This window comes from Arvicola amphibius, chromosome 5 (assembly GCF_903992535.2).
Source record: "Arvicola amphibius chromosome 5, mArvAmp1.2, whole genome shotgun sequence".
In the NCBI taxonomy this organism is placed as follows: Eukaryota; Metazoa; Chordata; class Mammalia; order Rodentia; family Cricetidae; genus Arvicola; species Arvicola amphibius.
Genome location: NC_052051.1, coordinates 107,618,567 through 107,636,352, shown reverse-complemented (window position 1 = coordinate 107,636,352; position 17,786 = coordinate 107,618,567). Strand labels below are relative to the sequence as shown.

The 17,786-nt window shown below is 38.9% G+C and overlaps 1 pseudogene; it reads left to right on the top strand.

The window, feature by feature from the left end:
- Nucleotides 1–17,092: 17,092 nt before the first annotated feature.
- LOC119815115 lies at nt 17,093–17,489 on the top strand (annotated as a pseudogene).
- Nucleotides 17,490–17,786: the final 297 nt, after the last annotated feature.

Below are 17,786 nucleotides of genomic sequence, written 5' to 3'. Positions count from 1 at the left end.
ATTTGTACTGAAAGCAGCCACAATTGCCTGTCTGTAGAAAAATAGCTTACAGCTGTGGATGCTTTCTTTGTTTAATAGCCTGTTCCATTGACTATGTGATCTGGCATTTAATTTTCCTTTGGAGGTGCAGTTTTTTATTTTGTTTTTGTTTTCCATTTCATTTCAATTTCATGTTTAATTATTCTAATAGCAGTTTTTAATAATGGTTTAGAAATGTGTTCATTTTGATCTCTTCTTCCAATTGCTCATGACTCACAGTGATAATCAGTTTAGCTTTTTCCCATTTCTAAGATCCAATTTATTCTCTCTAGCTTGTAATTTAAGAAAAATGCAATTAGAGCTTTAAAAGCAACTGTCTATTATTGGACTTCCATCATGAACAAATTATGATACTGTAAGATTAAGAGTGCCTCACAAATCCTTTTTCTCTAATTAAAATTTCCCTTATAAGTTTCCTAATACCCTTAAGTATTTTAAAATTCAATAACTTAGTAGAACATACAATAGTGCTAAGAAATGCTAGAAGTCGTACCCTAATTCAAGATGTTGACAATTTTTTTCAAGTGACAATGTGGGAAAGCAGGGGCTTAATAAATATTCACCAGTCATTTCAGTGAAGGAGCCCCCAAGGCCCAGGGGAATCCATTCAAGAGTATAATTTGCATTAGCTATAAAAGAGAAAGGATAAAAATTGGTTATTCTGAAAATATTGACTCATACTTAAGTGCATTTCTTTTTTTGAAAAACAGGATTTTTCACTGAACCTGGAGCTCATTGTGTTGAGTAGCTGAAGATTCCCTGGGATGCAACTCCCTCCACCCTCCCCCCACCGCCAGCACTAGGATTACAGACAGGTGCCCAATTTTGCATGAATCCCTTGCACAGCAAACACTTTACACACTAAGGCATCTTCTCAGGCCCCAATTCTATATTTTAGAGTTATTAAATTTTCACTTTTCTCTTGACTTAATTAGTTAATTGACAAATAAAGAGCATTTTTCACTGATCACTAAACCAAGCATTTCCAATAAACATATTATCACCAACAACCCTTTTGCTGCTACATTGATTCGTGGCTTCATTGTGATTACAGTTTGCCTTATATTTCTGGCTCCAGCCTGGCACACCTTCTAACTTACTACAGCTCTAACATCCAAACTTAGAGAGGCAGAAGTAGTTTTACATACATTCCTGGACACTGCATATTTGTGACTAATGATTAACAGCACCTCTCCTCTTTGAACAGAATGAAGTGATAAAACCCAAGCTCTGAGAAGTGCAGTACGACCACAGGTTTTTATATCAGGTCTCCAGCAGCACAGAATTCATGGAAAAAACTTACACTGCGCTGGCAATTATAGGCATAGAGTCCTAAATCCCCAAGTTCTGCTGATTACACTCTATAAACTGTATGACTGCACTTTCTCAATGGCTCTGTGACTCTTTCCATGGTCCTGACCCTTGGCTTGTTTTCTTTTTTTCCAGACTTACCACATGGTTAAACCTCCTAATTATTAAGTTATCATCTCCTAGGAATTTTGTGATCATACATTGTCTTTTCCCTATCCCTAGGTACCTTTCAATATTTTAGCTTGCTTAAACCCTTCCAGTTAAATAAATGTTTTCTCATACTTGTCATCACACATAGTAATGTGTGATGATAAACTAGAAGTCTAGGACCATATCATATACTATAATATGACTCATTATCACCATACATATCATACCTTGACTTCAAGATATTGGACCCTGTCAAGTTCTTTTCATTTTCATCCAGGAAACACCGTTTCTTTCCAAATTATCCCAGTGGCTTTCTGTGGCAAAGGCAATACCATGTAAGTGCTGAGTTTCATCATTTTCCTTGAAGCATCTGGAAAAACACAATTTTCAATTCTATTGGTGGACAGACTATAACCAAGAGACTCCATCTAGGAAGTGAAAAGTGAAGAAAGGAAAAAGTATAGCTCTTGAAGTCTTGGTCATCGAACCTCAGTGTCATTTGTCATACTCCATCTCTGTTTTAAATTCTAGTTGGACACAGATGTCATGTAGATTTGTGTACAGCTCTGAAAGGGGGCAAGCCACAGTGTAGGAAAATCCTCAGTCTCTAAATCAATGCTTGGGAAACAGACTCCTATATGGACTGTGATATAAATTAGAAATACATTTCATGTCACTAAACAGTGAGGTTCAGGATTGCATTTCTAAAATCTTTAGTTACATTAGCTAATAAGCTCCCTAACTACTTGGCTCATGTCTACTCTTTTCTAGTTTCTTTATATCACCTCTTTGATTAAGACCTCTTAAAATCTTTAGGATGTGGCAGCAAGGGAAGGCTAACCTCTATTAGAGGTTATGAAGACAATTTGTTCCCTTGACATCACACAACATTTAGCCACCATCATATTTTGTTCATTAGAAAACCAAGTGAAATGAGAGAAGTGTAAAGGATTAAGGCTGAGAAAATGAAAATATTTCAGCATGACCTGAATTAACGCTGTTGGCAAGGAGAATCTGTGGGCCAGCTGGAAAAGGACATGGTTTATGATTGGATGGTATCATACTTGTTTTTCTCTGGCTGTCCCAAAATTGGAAGCTGGAGAGCAGGTGGAGCCAGGAAAGCTGATAGTCATGATCATTTCAATTAGGCAGTTACTGAGGTTTTGTTTCTTGGACTGGCTGATACAGAACGTGGGTCACAGTGCTTTTTCTGTAAGGTCTGACTGTTTTCATTTGTTATGTAATTTTCTATGTCTGATGAGAACCAACTCCAAAGTTCTCAACATGATGTGAACGTAAGTTTTCACCCCGTGCTGAGCTTTAAGCACCCCCTTCCTTTGTTAGCAGAGCTTGAATTTAATTTGTAAACAACTGTGCTCACCCTCCCTTCTCACATACAAGGATGTCACAATAAAATCAAGTCTGGAGACCATATGGAGACTTTCAGATATTATTTGATAATACAAGGTAAAAATTAGAGTTGGCAGAAGGGAAGAATATGAGGTCCCTGCATCTTTGGCAACAAAATGGAGTCACCAAATAGTACCACACTTTCTGGCGTCCAAATTTCTTATGAGCTAAATCATAATTATATTTGAAGTTAAGCCACTTTAATTTTTTATGTTACTATAAATTAGAGCCTACTACTCATAATAGAGCATTAAAGTATATTTTATGTCCTGGCACAGACTGTCATCTTTAGGTGCTTGTTTCAGTTTAGCAAAAATCTCTAAACTTCATTAAGACCAGACCTTTTAACTACTGTGGACCTTGGGATGATTTCCATGCTTCTCCCCATCTCCTACCAAAGAAACTTCTGTGAGAATTTTTAAATGAGTAGACTGAGTCACCCAAAGTCTCTTAGTGCTACATCAGTTGCCCAGTACTAGCACATGGTGTCACTCAAACACTCTCCTTTTGTCTGAACCCGAGGCACAATCCTGTAAAACCAGCACTCAGGAGGAGATCACAGTTCAAAGCCCTATCCCAAAACACAAGCAATCCCTCCACATGTTTGTTTTTCATGGAACTTTCAAGATATTATAAAAATTTGGTTGATAACTACCCCTCCCAATCCTAAACTCTAAACTCTGTTAAAATGACTTTGTGTCAAGTCTATTTGCTAGTTTTTGTGTAAGTAACGCTGTGTTTCCAAAATTCTGATGCTGAAAAAGTATTGACACAAAGGCGGACAAACTGGGTCACGAGAGTAGAATGTTCATGAGGGAGATAAGAATTCTTAGACATAAAAACCCAGAAGAGGCCAAAGAACTTGGTACTCTTGTTATGAGAAGAGAATTGATAGATTTCAGCCTGAACACAACCCACCCCTCGCCCTGACCCTGGTGATATTCTGTCTCCAGCATCCATAGCTGTGATGGTTAAGCCAGTAGTTAGCAGTAATTTGGAACTAAGACATCAGAACACCCTATTGCCTCCTTGTTCAGATCACACCAGAAGATAAAGAAGGAGGAGGTGAGATAGCACTTGAAACACAGTTGCATTTATGTGTTTATTAGTAATTTCAATAAATTAGTGAATTAATTCTTTTCAGAAGGATTTTACTCTATTTTTATTTCTTTGTATGGATGGGAGAAGATGCTGCAATGGTTAGAAGGGAATGATAGATCCCTGGAAGTTGCAGTTACAAGTGGTTGTGATCCACCCTATGTGGGTGGTGGGAACAAAAGCATGGCCTCTGGAAGAGCAGCTAGTGCTCTCGTCTCCTTATTCTTACAAAACAATAGTAATTGTGGTACTGGATATACGATTTATTTGATGAATACCTAAAATTTTCGGAAGCTAGAGTGGTATGATTTTCAAAAGCATGATGTCTTTATTGGGTATGCCAAATTGGCAACCAAATCTATTTATAACCGGTATTATACACATACTTTAGTAAGTAGACAGATTACCAAAATAAGAAACGAATGAGTAATGAAGATTAGTTCTGGTCACACTGTATACAGGTATGCCAGTCAATGAGAGATCACAGGTAGGTCTTGGACGAGTATAAGGGAGTAGATAATGTCTTAGTAACAGCAACGCTGTAGCTTTTATTAATACTGTAGCACAGCACATGTTTGATGGCTGTGCTAAGGAGGGGGACCTATGAGAGTACAGCGTGCATGGTGTGTAGTATTTCATAATGAAAAAAGAAGACTATAATTGGCTTATTTACTATGCTATAGTTTTCATTATTATCCCAGTGTAATAATGCTCATAGAAATTTTCATTGTAAAAAGTATGGTGTGTTGTACCAGAAGCAGTCTCATAGAACTTGTGTTTTTTATGTCTAACAATGGAGAATCATTTCTATGAACTTAATTTAATTTCACTTTGTTGAGTTCATTGTGGTCTCAGGAATTATATTATAGACATACACAAAATATGTAATATACTATATAACAGTACATAAACATTTCTCTTTATCTATATCTAAAGATATATAAATAGACATAGATATATAGATATATGAAGAGAGATTACATAGAGCTAAATAGGTAGAGAGAGATCTTTTTAAAAGATGTGGACACTATATATATGGTCAGATTTAAGTGTTCCAAGCGGTAGATTATACCCTGAAGATCTATGTAACTCTGGTTTGTAATGTTTTCACAATGACAAAATTCATCTTGCACCACATTTCTAAGAACATATTCACCTTATAGACATGCAACTGTAACTTTTTTATTGCTGTTGTTTCATTTCCTACCCTGTGAAATTGCACTCAGACAAGGCAAGGTTCTATTTTGGAGTTTATTTTCTTTCCAACAGCATGTCTGGCTTGTGGCAGATGCCCAATAAATATCTGCTGAAACTGTTAATAGATGTCAGGTGCAATAATAAATATGCATGCTGTTCTGCAGTGGAAAATACAAAGATAAATTAATTTTGGCTCCCAGCCACTTACATAAGATGAGAATGCAAATATATTCATATTAATAAGCACAGGGATTTCAATGATACCTGGAAGTTTGGAACAGTTGTAACTGAAGATCAAGGAGGGCTACACAAATGACTTAATTCTTGAAGTAAGACAATGAGAAAAGGGGACAGGTTTTAGGGGAAGGATGGAGCATTAAGAAGATACGTTCTTAAACAGGAACCACTGATTGTTGTAGAAATAATGTTCTTCAAAGGAGAAATACTTTTGGTTTTCATTATTCAAAGATGCGACAACTGCAAATTTGTCTACATGATTTAATGTATTTGCAATCCTACAACAAACACTAATGTAGAGTGGAAAAACATGAAGGCCAGATTGTATATTCTCAGCAGAGGCTAAACTGTGAATCTTCTCTTTTCAGCTTTCATTTCATAAGATTCCCTATGGGGTTCTTAATAACTCAAAGCTATGGTGTGCTTTAGACAGAAACTCCTGAGTTGGTTAAGTTTCCTTTAGACTGCAGCTACAGTACTGGTGATCATAAGCTCAGTGTTCATTAGTCAATAAGATATATTAATTAAGGGGTTTTATGCAGAAATGTAGACAATGTCCATGTGGTGATTTGAAAAATAGTGATCCCCCCATTGACTCATATATTAGAATCCTTTGTCACCAGGGAACGGCACTATTGGAGAAGGATATGACTTTGTTTGGAGTAGGTTTGGCCTTGTTGGAGGAAGTGTGTTATTGGATGTGGGCTTCAAGGTTTCCAAAGAAAACTCTCTCTCTCTCTCTCTCTCTCTCTCTCTCTCTCTCTCTCTCTCTCTCTCTCTCTCTCTCTCTCTCTCTCTCTCTCTGCCTGCTGCCTGAGGATAAGGATGTAGCTCTCAGCTTCTTCTCCAGTACCATGTTTGCCTGTGTGCTGCTGTGTTCCCCACCATGATGATAATGGAGTAACTTTCTAAAGCAATAAATAAGCCCTCAATTAAATGCCTTCTTTTGTAAGTGTTGTGTTAGTCATGGTGTCTCTTCACAGCAATAGAACAATGAGTTAGCAGACAACGTAGTCATCAAATTATGAGTATTGTGCCCAAGGTTTCCAGGAACATAGCCCTGATTCTCCCTGGCACTAACAGTTCAGATGTGCACATTCTCTGTACACTTTGTCATTATAGAGCTACCAAAAAGAGAAATCAAATATATCACTATTGGGAAAAGATAAAGGTTTGATCCGAATATACGAGAAAGGATATTATTCTGAACTAGCACCCTCAAACATTGAAAAAAATGGTAACAATTTCAAAAGTAAGTCAGACCTGGCTCCGTGTCTCACAAGGTTCTGTGAATAGCCAAAGACACTTTGGTTTCATTTTATGATAAAAGAAACAAATTTGCACAGCTGTACCCTGGTTTGACTTGATGTCTCTAAGAACATGGAAGTCCAGGTGTTTTATTTCTCATTTGAATCCTTTTTTTCCCTGAACAAATCTCATCTCCAGCACAGACAAGCATGCCTTTCTTCACGGTAGGAGTATTTGCTTTCATGATTCTCAACGTGATGCATAATTAAAATTGAAGACTCTGGAGTGCTTTCTCTCTCCTTCGTTCTAGAGATTCTTTCATTCAGTGCTTACATCCATTATTACCTGAATTCTCATGTGAACTTGGTTGTACCGGCCTCGATCTGACTCTTTGCTAATCTCTTCCCTCCCATCCCTTTGGGGAGCCTTCTAAAATTGTGTTGTGAGATCAGAAGTAGAGGCGTTGCCTCATTTCTGAGTAGCTCCTCATCTTTCCTTTTCCATAGCATGTCTGTCTCCGGATAGAAACTACCCTTTCATACACTGCCTGGTGTTTCTTTTCTTTTGATAATTCAGAGATAAGCCAAGAGGTAGATGAGATATAATTCTGGTCTTCACTCTTCCTTAAAACTGCATCTCCTTCATCCTCATTCAAGTTGGCACCACCTTCTCCACTGCCACAGCAGGAACATAGCCTTAGACCTATATTTTTGTGGGGATTGGGAAAATATCTTAATTCCTTTTAAAATCAAAAGAAAGGTGACCATAACCAACTGGAACGGCTTTTATTTTATATGACACACTCACCAACTACACTCTTCACTGTTTCTGTATAAAGAAAGTAGGTAATAAGCTGCAGTCCACAGAGTTATATATGGCTTTCCAAGTCTATGACCAGAGTTGACACATCCTTTCCTAACTTATTCCCCCTGAGGACCAGAAACCTGCTCTTATTTGTTTAGGACCCATTTATTTGGGACTCATTCACTTAGGCCTCAGTTTTCTTTGTAATCTACACTGTAATATCTGGAGTTGGTTAACCGTATTTTGAAAAATACTAGAGTGCTAATGGCAGGTGTGTGTGTGTGTGCGCGTGCGCACGTGCGTGTGTGTGTGTGTGTGTGTGTGTGTGTGCACGTGCGCGTGTGCACGTGTACGCACATGTGTACACATGCAGAATTAACAATAAGAAAAGGGCTGGGGGTAAGATTGGCATACATTACTTCTTGTTCTTCCATGGGATTGCAGACATTGAAGACGGATAGTTTACACGAAGAAGTTATCAATCCAAGTACAGGAAAATGCCATCCTTCAAGGTGCCAAAACCTGGGACAAAAAAGATGAACTGCATCCTAGGACTCCTCTATAAGAAGAAAGATTGCTTAATGTCAGAGAATGACCTTGCCCCAGTAAGGTCTCTGTCTCTCTATCTCTCTGCCACTCTCTCTGTCTTCCTCCCTCCCTGCCTTCCTGCCTCTCTCTCTTGCTCTCTCTCTCTCTCTCTCTCTCTCTCTCTCTCTCTCTCTCTCTCTCTTTCTCTCAGTCTCTTACACACAAAAACCTCTAACACCATAGCCTGTAGACATTGTTTATCTCATACTATTTGATGTGCCATTTAATTATTTTTAATAAATTATTTTGGAGAATTTTATGCACTAGTAAGCTGTATGCTATTTACATTATTTCCACTCCTCCTTCTTCCTCCAACTCCTCCCCATTAGACTTCTTCTTGGATTCATGATGTCTTCCTCTATAATTATTATTACAATAGTGTCTCTCTCTTTTGAAATAGAGATTTACACCTTAGAAGCAGCTCAACTTTTCAACTTTGAAGACTATCTCTGTGCAGATACACCCTCTGATTGATGGGGTGTTGGGAGGATAGGGGAAGAAAGACAGGATGATTTCATGAATTCACTCTGGGATTCAAATCACATAAATGGCCCTGCCAGCCTCCTTCTGCATAAAATTTGGTGTTTCAGAGGATTATTCTGTAGGTGTGCATTCTTTCACTGCTTTGCAAACCTTTCTCCAATTATGGGCTCAACCTCTTAACCTATTGAACTTGCAAACTTGCTATCTTTTGGCCACTTCAGCCTTCTCATATAAGGAAGAATAGAAATTAAAAGTATTGTTTTTAAAATGTTGAATTTATTGTATTTCTTATGAAAAAAACAAGACTTTAATTCAGTTTTCTCCAATGGGATGCCCTAAGGTTATTTGGTTTACTATTCAGCCCACTATTTAAAATATTAACAATTAATAAACACAGGGATTTGTAAATTCTCACTGTCACCCACCAAGAAGCCATTACTCAAAAGATAAGCAATTTAGCATCAATCATTTTTCTTTCGTGTGTTAATGTCTGCCACTATTTTTGGATATTTAGTGAACACCAGAAGGCAAGGCTCATATCTTATGCTGAAGGGCGTGTGCTGGAAAAGCAAATGCATGTGTAACAATAGCAAATAATAAAATAAGAAGTACCAACAGACACAGCAGTGTACCTCATGAATTCTAAGTGTTCCACACAGGCGCTGAATAGGTAAAGCTTATGACTTATGTATAATACTCACCTGAAATACACATTTGCTTTTCATGGATGTAATCATCTCATCTGTAGAACATGCAAATCCTTGGTTCAAATAAAATGGAAAAGGGGAAGGTCTCTTTCTTGTTCTGCTGAGATTGTTTCTGATGATGAAAAGAGATCTATAAACAACAGAAAAAAATTCACTTATAAAGGCATTTTATTTTTACCTTTTTTGGTCTTTGTGCAAGATTTTATTAAATGTCTTTAGAGAAAAACACCAATCCTCCAGGTGCAGTTGCCAAGACTTTGTTCTTAGTTGTTTTACAAAGTGCAAGTTTCCTTTTTTAAAAAATGTTTTTATTGAGCTATATATTTTCTCCACTCCCCTCCCTTCTTCTCCCCTCCCCTTCTACCCTCTCCCATGATCCCCATGCTCCCAATTTTAAGGAGATCCTGTCTTTCTCTACTTCCATTGTAGATTAGATTCTAATCATGTATGTCTCTCTTAAGGTCCTTTTTTGCTGTCTAGGTTCTCTGGGATTTTGAATTGTAGGCTGGTTTTTCTTTGTTTTATCTCTAAAAGCCAAAGTGCAGGTTTCCATATGGAATTTTCACATTTAATTTTTGTTGACTCTTCCCACCATCTTTGAACCCATTTCCCTGCTGTACTCTTTGGCCCCTGGTACTTTGTACTTTGATCCACTGTCATCTTTACTGCTTCTTCCAAACCCAGTCTCTTCAGACCCACTATTGTTTCTTTGTTCTTTGTATTAATGCCCACATGGCCATGTATGTTAGAGCCTGAGATCTACAAATAAGAAAAGAGTTAACCTCCCATGTTTCCAGCTCCATAGGAAAGTTTTCAAGTTGTTATTTGACTGTTCATTCAAGGTGAAAAGGATTATTCTTCAGAAGGGGTTCCTTCCACAGGAAAACTTTTAATTTGTGCAGTGAAAAGAATTTCCAGAAATTCTGGAGTTGGCTGCTATTATGAGTTCAGAGATGCATTCAAAACATAGTCAGGTCACATGAAGCACCTACACAACCAAGTGCTGTCAAAGAACAAAACAGTCTGGGCTTAATGTCACCTCCAGACAGTTTCTTTCCATTTATTTATATAGCTGTAACTACTTTTAGCTTAAATTATAAATAATTAAACATGCTAAGAAGCTTTTGTTATTATCACAGAGCTATTGAGCAGGGAGATACCCTCTTGTAGAGGGTCACAACAGAAATTATCCAGCAGTTGTAAAAATCACAAGTGAAAAAAAAAACCCACAAGATGAAGAAAACTACATATATCTAAAGAGAACTACCCGATGTGAGAGTGCACACTTCTAATTCCAGTACCTGGAGACTGAGGCAGGGGTATTTCTGTGAGTTTGAAGTCATCCTCAGTGCATAGGTTAGTCAAGCCCATACTGGGACAGACAACTACACTCTCTTAAATCCATTACTCTCATGAGAAAGGGGGGGAGAATAGAGCAGTCATTGTAGCACAGGGGGAAAGGAAATAATGCCTCTGAATTTGTTTACTAAACCCAAGATATCTTTCCAGAGCTCTCTGAAGGCACTTGAAATCTACTTCAGAATCTAATAACTAAATAAATTAATTTTATTCAAATTATTGAATAGCAAGAACACTCCAGACTAAAATTGTGGCAGAGTTGCTTTATATTAGACTTCTAGAGTGAAGAATAGACAAGTTATGGGTGGGGAAATTTTTTATTTTTTTATTTTTTACAGGGTTTCTCTGTAGCTTTGGGGCCTGTCCTGAAACTCACTCTGTAGACCAGGCTGGTCTCAAACTCACAGAGATCTGTCTGCCTCTGCCTTCTGAGTGCTGAGTTTAAAGGTGTATACCACCAGCACCCAACAGGGTGGGAGAATTTTTAAATCAGAACTAATTTTATAAACAAAGGGTCTTGGTCAGCCTTCAAAACAATATTCACCTCAGTGTCTAGATAATTTGGGGAGGACAAACAGTTCAGACAATTAGTGGGATGACAGAGGGTCTCTCTTTCATCAAATCATAAACTAAAAGAGTTTATTAACAACAAAGTTGTCTATGCCATATTAACAAAAATGACTCTTGGAGATTTACCTCATCATAGTGTCTAATTTTCTCAACCATCTCTCATTTTCAAAAACATGAGACTTGTAAACTTCATCCTTATGGACTAGAAAGAAACCATTTTTCTTCTTTTAAAAAACTTCTTTATTGAATCCTTAGGGGTTTCATATCATGCACCCCAATTCTGTTTACCTCCTGGTCCCCCACACTCCTCCATCCCCTTGTACCCCCCGAAACAAAACAAAACAAAGTAATCAAGCAAGCAAACAAAAGCAAGAACAACAACAACAACAAAAACCCCTGATAAATTAAAACAGAACAAACCCCCCACATCTGAAATAGAAAAATGTCTGCTTCTTCTCTCCTAACCCTCCATCACCTCTTCATCCATCCTGATGGAACTGGAGGCTTCAGTGTATCATATAGTATACCCTTTGTCCCATCAGCTTGACTGGCAACTGTTCATTGCACTGAGTCATTGTTCTGGTTCAAGGCCTCTGGATTTTGGTATACCATCCTCACTGGGTCCTCACTGGAGCTCTTCTGGGGTGTTCTGTGTCTTGGGGAACTTGCGGTTATCCTCTTTAGGACCAGTACCTTCACAAACTCCAATAGGACCTAGATGGGATAAATACTAGGGTTAGTCAACCCAAGTACAAGTTGTGGGCCTGGGTGTTAGCCAGGCAGGTCAGATCGAGCCACTGGGGCCACTAGCCTCTGGTGAAGTGGCAAGTCAGCTCCCCTACATGCATGTCCTCAGGATAGGTTTATCCTTGCCTGTGGGAAGGATGCCCCTCTCTACCCAGTGCTGGGGCAGCTCTCTTGCTATAGTGGCCAAATGAAAGGCAGGGGCAGATTTCCCAGGGCATTCAAGGGCATGAGTGGCTCAGTATAGTCCTCTGATTTCATCTCACATGATTCTTTAGGCCTTCTGAGATGACACTGACCACAGATACCAACACAGACCCCAGCTGCAGCAGTACTAGGGATTGAAACATGGCCCTAGGAAGCAGCTTAGGCCCCATGACATCCTAGCTCTAAGTGGAAAGAACGGCCACCCAGTAGGAATGGTTCTGACAGCTGTGTGGTTGCCGGACACCACCAAGGCCTCAGGTTGCCATTCCAACCCTGGACCTCTATATGACCATAACTAGCAATGCAGGACCCAGACCTCACGTCATTCCCCCAGTTGTGGTAGAACCATGGACCTCAACATGGCCTTTAGTAGCAGCTGGGACTAGACATCACCACTGCCCCCATGGGCAGCACGACCCTGAGACACTAAATTGGCCCTTGATCATTAATATCTGTATGGCCTTTGGTCGCAACAGAAGCATGACATCAGTACAGACTCTGGATGCAGTGGGTTCACAGACCCTGATATGGCCCTCAGCTGTAGCTCTGGCCCAGACATCATCATGTCATTGAGTGGCAGCACAGGCCACTCAGACATGGCCGCATCCTGGTTCTCCAATACCAACCTGAACTCAGGTGGCTGGTTCACTCCAGGCTTCTTCATGGCCCTTGGGGGTAACCTGAGCCCCGTGAGTCAATCTGGACCCTGACTGTAACAGTGCTACAGACTCAGACATGACCCTTGGCAGCAGTCTGGGCTTGGATGACGCCCTGGCCCCAGGTAGTATCGCAGGCCACCCATATCTGTACGGCCCCTGCTGTGGTGTGAACCATCTTTCCTCTGAATAAAGGATCTAGTGTATAACCTGACTCACTCACACACATTTTCATTTGCTGGTTTTTTACTCATGGAAGGCTTCACATTGCTCTGCAAGATGGTTTTCCAACAAAAGGTAAAAACAATAACTTTTATTTATATATAGAAATGAATGTGTATTAATTATCTTCTGGTCATTGAGCATTGAAAGTACTGGAATCCAACAACTGTCCTAACTTTATGCAAAGTGTAAATACAAATTCAAGAGTGATATTGGTAAGTCAATTGCATCTATTTATAAGAATTGTTTGGCATTGCAAATTGTAGCTGTAAAACATTAAAATAGGTCAAAAATCAATAGGAAACTAATATCATATAATCTCAGAGAGTATCACTAGGCAGAGTATAGTTCTCCACTAAATCACATTTCCCCTTATGCTGCCTTTAGAGTCAAGTCTACACTTGTCAGAGTTCTTACACAGGCCCCAGCTCCAAATCTTTCAACCACTATTAGTTGTCCTTCCTCTTTTGTGTGGCTTGATTTGTGTTTTTCTCCAAAATTTTGATTTTAAACTCTCAGCTCCCAGTCATCTCATAATGTAACCTTATTTGAACAAAAGGTATTAGCAGTCTTGCATTGTTAAGAAGCATACAGAAGTGCAGACTGTCAATTCCAGTGTGACTGCTGTCCTTAGAAAAGAGGGGGAATTTGAACTCAGTCAACCACAGAGAGACTATCACATATAAGTGATACCACATAAGCCAAGAAACACACAGGTCATAGGCAAATGACCAGAAACCAAATCAAAGGAAAATAGATTCTTTATCTTAGTTCTCTGATGGAATTAACCTTGTTGGCCTTGATCTTGGACCTTAAGGTATTAAGTGGTATTTTGTAGACCTATCCCAAATGACTAATTGTCCCTCTTTATGTCATGAGTCCATCATACCATCTTCTCTCAAGGAATTCACATTGTTTTCTCTATCCAGAACACAACCCCCACCCAGAGCATTTGTTTTTTTCAGGTACCTAAGTTAATGTCTACCCATCCTTAGCAGCTATGATCCATCCACCCTTTCTTCCCCTTTCTCATCTGCCTGTCAGCATAGTAAGGGAGAGCTTCTGTAGTCAGTGTATTGCTTCCTACACTTATCATAGCTTTTTACAAATGACTCTGATTATTTGCTGAAGTGATGAGTTACAAAATATTATAAATAACAAGCTATCAAACACAGAAGCATTACTACGGTGGCACATACAGAGTCAGATTTCCACCAGTCACTGGTCACACTGTCTTCACTAACCAATGTATAATTTCACTATCTGCATGTTTGTGTTTAAAGGCAACTTGTTTGATACATGTTTTCAATTAAGAAGTGCTGAACTATTAGAAAACAGCACTATAATTCTTGCCTGAAGGGAGGCCATCTAGCACAAGCATTTCCTCAGTAAGACATATGTCAACCTTCTTATACTTATAAACACCTACTACATTGAAGTGCTGCACTTGGCAGGCATTTCAAACAGGGAAAATCCAAAAAAAAAAAGTCACAAATGGGTAAAAAAAAGACTATAGGGAAGTCATTTGTTTAGCATATAATATCTGAAGCAAGAAGACAGAGACTTGTCTTGTTTGACATTACTGGCAATATACATGTTGGGCACTGTATATTCATTTTGGTATTGTTCTAGTTTATGCCTTAGTTACTGTGGTAAACACCACAGCCAAAACTACCACAAGGGTTTACTTCATCTTACAGGTCCCAGACTGTCTTCATGGAAAGTCTAGGCAAGAACTCAAGGCATAGCCTTAAGCAGAAACCATGGAGGAATGCTATACTGGTTTGTTCGCACATTATAGTCCAAGGCATAAGAGCCATATGTTCTGACTTATCCCAGCAATACCCACTTTCTGATGCTAGGTTGTGTTGTAGTTTGATTTTTGGTGCCGTGATAACACTCGGTCCAAAGCTAACTTGGGAAGTAAAGGGTTTATCTCAGCTTATAGATTAACATCATCATCAAATGAAGCCAACACAGGAACTGAAGCAGAGGCCATGGGAGAACGCTGCTTATTAACTTCCTCTGTCTGCTTCCCCAGGTGCCACCGTTAGACAGTTCAGGCCTACTGCTCCAGGGATGGCATTCTCCAGAGTGGACTGGGGCTTACCTGTGCTGATTTAAATGAGAATGTCCCCCATAGACTCATATATTTAATGCTTAGTACTCATTTGTTGGAATTGTTTAGGAAGGATGAAGAGGTATGGCCTCATTGGAGAATGTTCCACTTGGTGTGGGAGAGAGGAGGTTTGACTTTGAGCTTTTAAAACCCAATGCCATTCCCAGTTAGTTTTCTCTCTGCCTTGTGTTTGTGGATTAGACATGTGTGTGAATGGTGGTCATCACTTTTCTAAAGCTGTCTGTTATTTATGGTCATCTCTGGAAGAACAAGGCACTGTGGAGGAGAAAGGGCATTGGGCAGTGTTAAAGTCTCTGCTCTAGACCTCATTCTGCTCCCCACCTCCTCCATCCCATCTTACCTTCATCTCTCAAACTTTTCAGAATCAGGCAGGCTGCTCGATAAAGAATAACACAGGGCACAGGGGAGTCTTTCCTGTTTATATTCCTTTTCTGTTCATCCTGCCTCTTTCTTGTAAGTTTATTCTTGCTAAATGAGCAGCAAGAACTCCAAACTTAATGCTTCCCAGAATCAACAGTAAAGAGTTCTGTGTTGCTGACAGTGTTTGGAGTTTTTTACCTCTTTGGGAATACAGTCTTTTTCACAATGCTGATGCGTGGTTTTTTAGGCTGTGTTAGTTCTGTGAAGTTAGTTCTGAATGTTTTCGTAATAATCCCCTGGTAGTTAGAAGCGGGAAAAGATTTATTTTAAAGGGAAGAAAAATAGATCATTATTTCAGCCCCAGAGTCATAAGTTAAGAAAGTAAGCTTGGAATGTGTTAATACAATACTCTCAACTCAAACTCGAAACCACCCCAGGCTCTGCCCAGATCATTTCGGTTACAGAAGGGAATTGCTGCTACAGTCATAGTTATAGTGTTTCCTAAAAGGAAAAAAAGGCAATTTAATATTTAGACTCTATTATTCAAATATTTTCTGCTCTGGAATTTGGAAATAAAGGCTTATGTATATCAACTTTCTTCTAATTTTCGAATCATTTAAGTGTAAACAATGAATTTCATTTCTGTGGTGTTTCAAGCACCCCTTTTTATTGATGAATGGTTAATATGTCTTAGAATGTAAACAATTTTGCCTTTTAAAAATCATACAGTTCTAACACACAAAATATACTTAAAAGGTTCACTGATTTGCATGTTCCCTAAGAGTGTTCTTATCAAACTGTGTCCAACAATGTTTTCCCATAGAACATTAAAGAATCTATGTGGTATGTATTTTCTCATGGTACTATAAAAATACAGTGTTACCAACAAGATCATCCATCCCCAAACAACTACATATTGGAGAATACATTTTAAAGCAGTGGTTCTCAACCTTCATAGTGCTGTGACTCTTTGATATAGTTCCTATGTTGTGGAGACCCTCAGTCATAAAATATTTCATTGCTACTTCATAACAGTAATTTTGCTGTTCTTATGAATCATAATGCAAATATCTGATATGCAACACCAAAGGGGTCATGACCCACAGGTTGAGAACCACTGTTTTTAAGGTATCATTACTATTTCAAATTAAAATTGCATATTCACATTTCAATGGGAAAATCAGACATATCAGTCAAGAAACATTCACCACTAAGTGGAATAACTATGGATGCTCTTAAAGCTAAAGCATGGTCTCTACAGAACCGTGAGACATAAAATGTGAGATTAAGGGTGCAAATATGAGCTAGGAACATTGAGTCCCTACTTTCAATGTGAAAACACATGTACTTACATGTTTTCACAGTGTACTGAAAAGTCCAGGATGTGAAAGCTGCCTATTTTTTCACCTTTACCAAACAGACAAAAATACTAGTGTGAATATGTTTGGAAACAATCTTTTGAAACAAAGACAAAGGACAAGAGATCTAACCTAAGAAAATAAGTAGGAAGATGGGCTCTTTTCCTCCTTTGCAGCTTGGGCACAGTAGCCATCAAGAATGACACAGTAACAATACAGACCAGGAAGTTCATGACTAATCATCTTCTTCAAAGGAAATAAATGGCCCTTGATGTCCGTCACCCTGGGAAGGCAATTGTACCAAAGACAGAAATTCGGGAAAAGCTAGCAAAAATATACAAAACCACACCAGTTAGCATCTTTGTATTTGGATTCAGAACCCACTTTGGTGGTGGCAAAACAACTGGCTTTGGCATGACCTATGAGTCTCTAGATTGTGCAAAGAAGAGTGAGCCCAAACACAGACTGGCAAGATGTGGCCTTTATGAGAAGAAAAAGACTCCTTGAAAACAGCAAAAGGAATGCAAGAACAGGATGAAGAAGGTCAGGGGGCCCTCAAAGGCCAGCCAATGTCAGCGTTGGCAAAGAGCCAAAGGAGTAGATCTGCGGTGACTTGATCTACCGTGTCATGCAGACAGTTTCCTAGAGGACATATAAAGTAAAAGCTTAAAAGAAAGAAAAAGTAGGGAGATAGGAGAAGGAGCCCATCAGGTGGGGCATACATATGCAGCCCCCATTTCTCCATTACACATAAACTTGGACTCCTTGTTTAAAAAGACTGAGGGTCAAGGATGTTGCAGCCCTTTGTCTTCAGAACCAAGGACACATTAAACATAACTTTTCACACCAAGAACTAGGAAATCTACAACCTAAATGAGGAAAGAAAACAGAGAAGAAC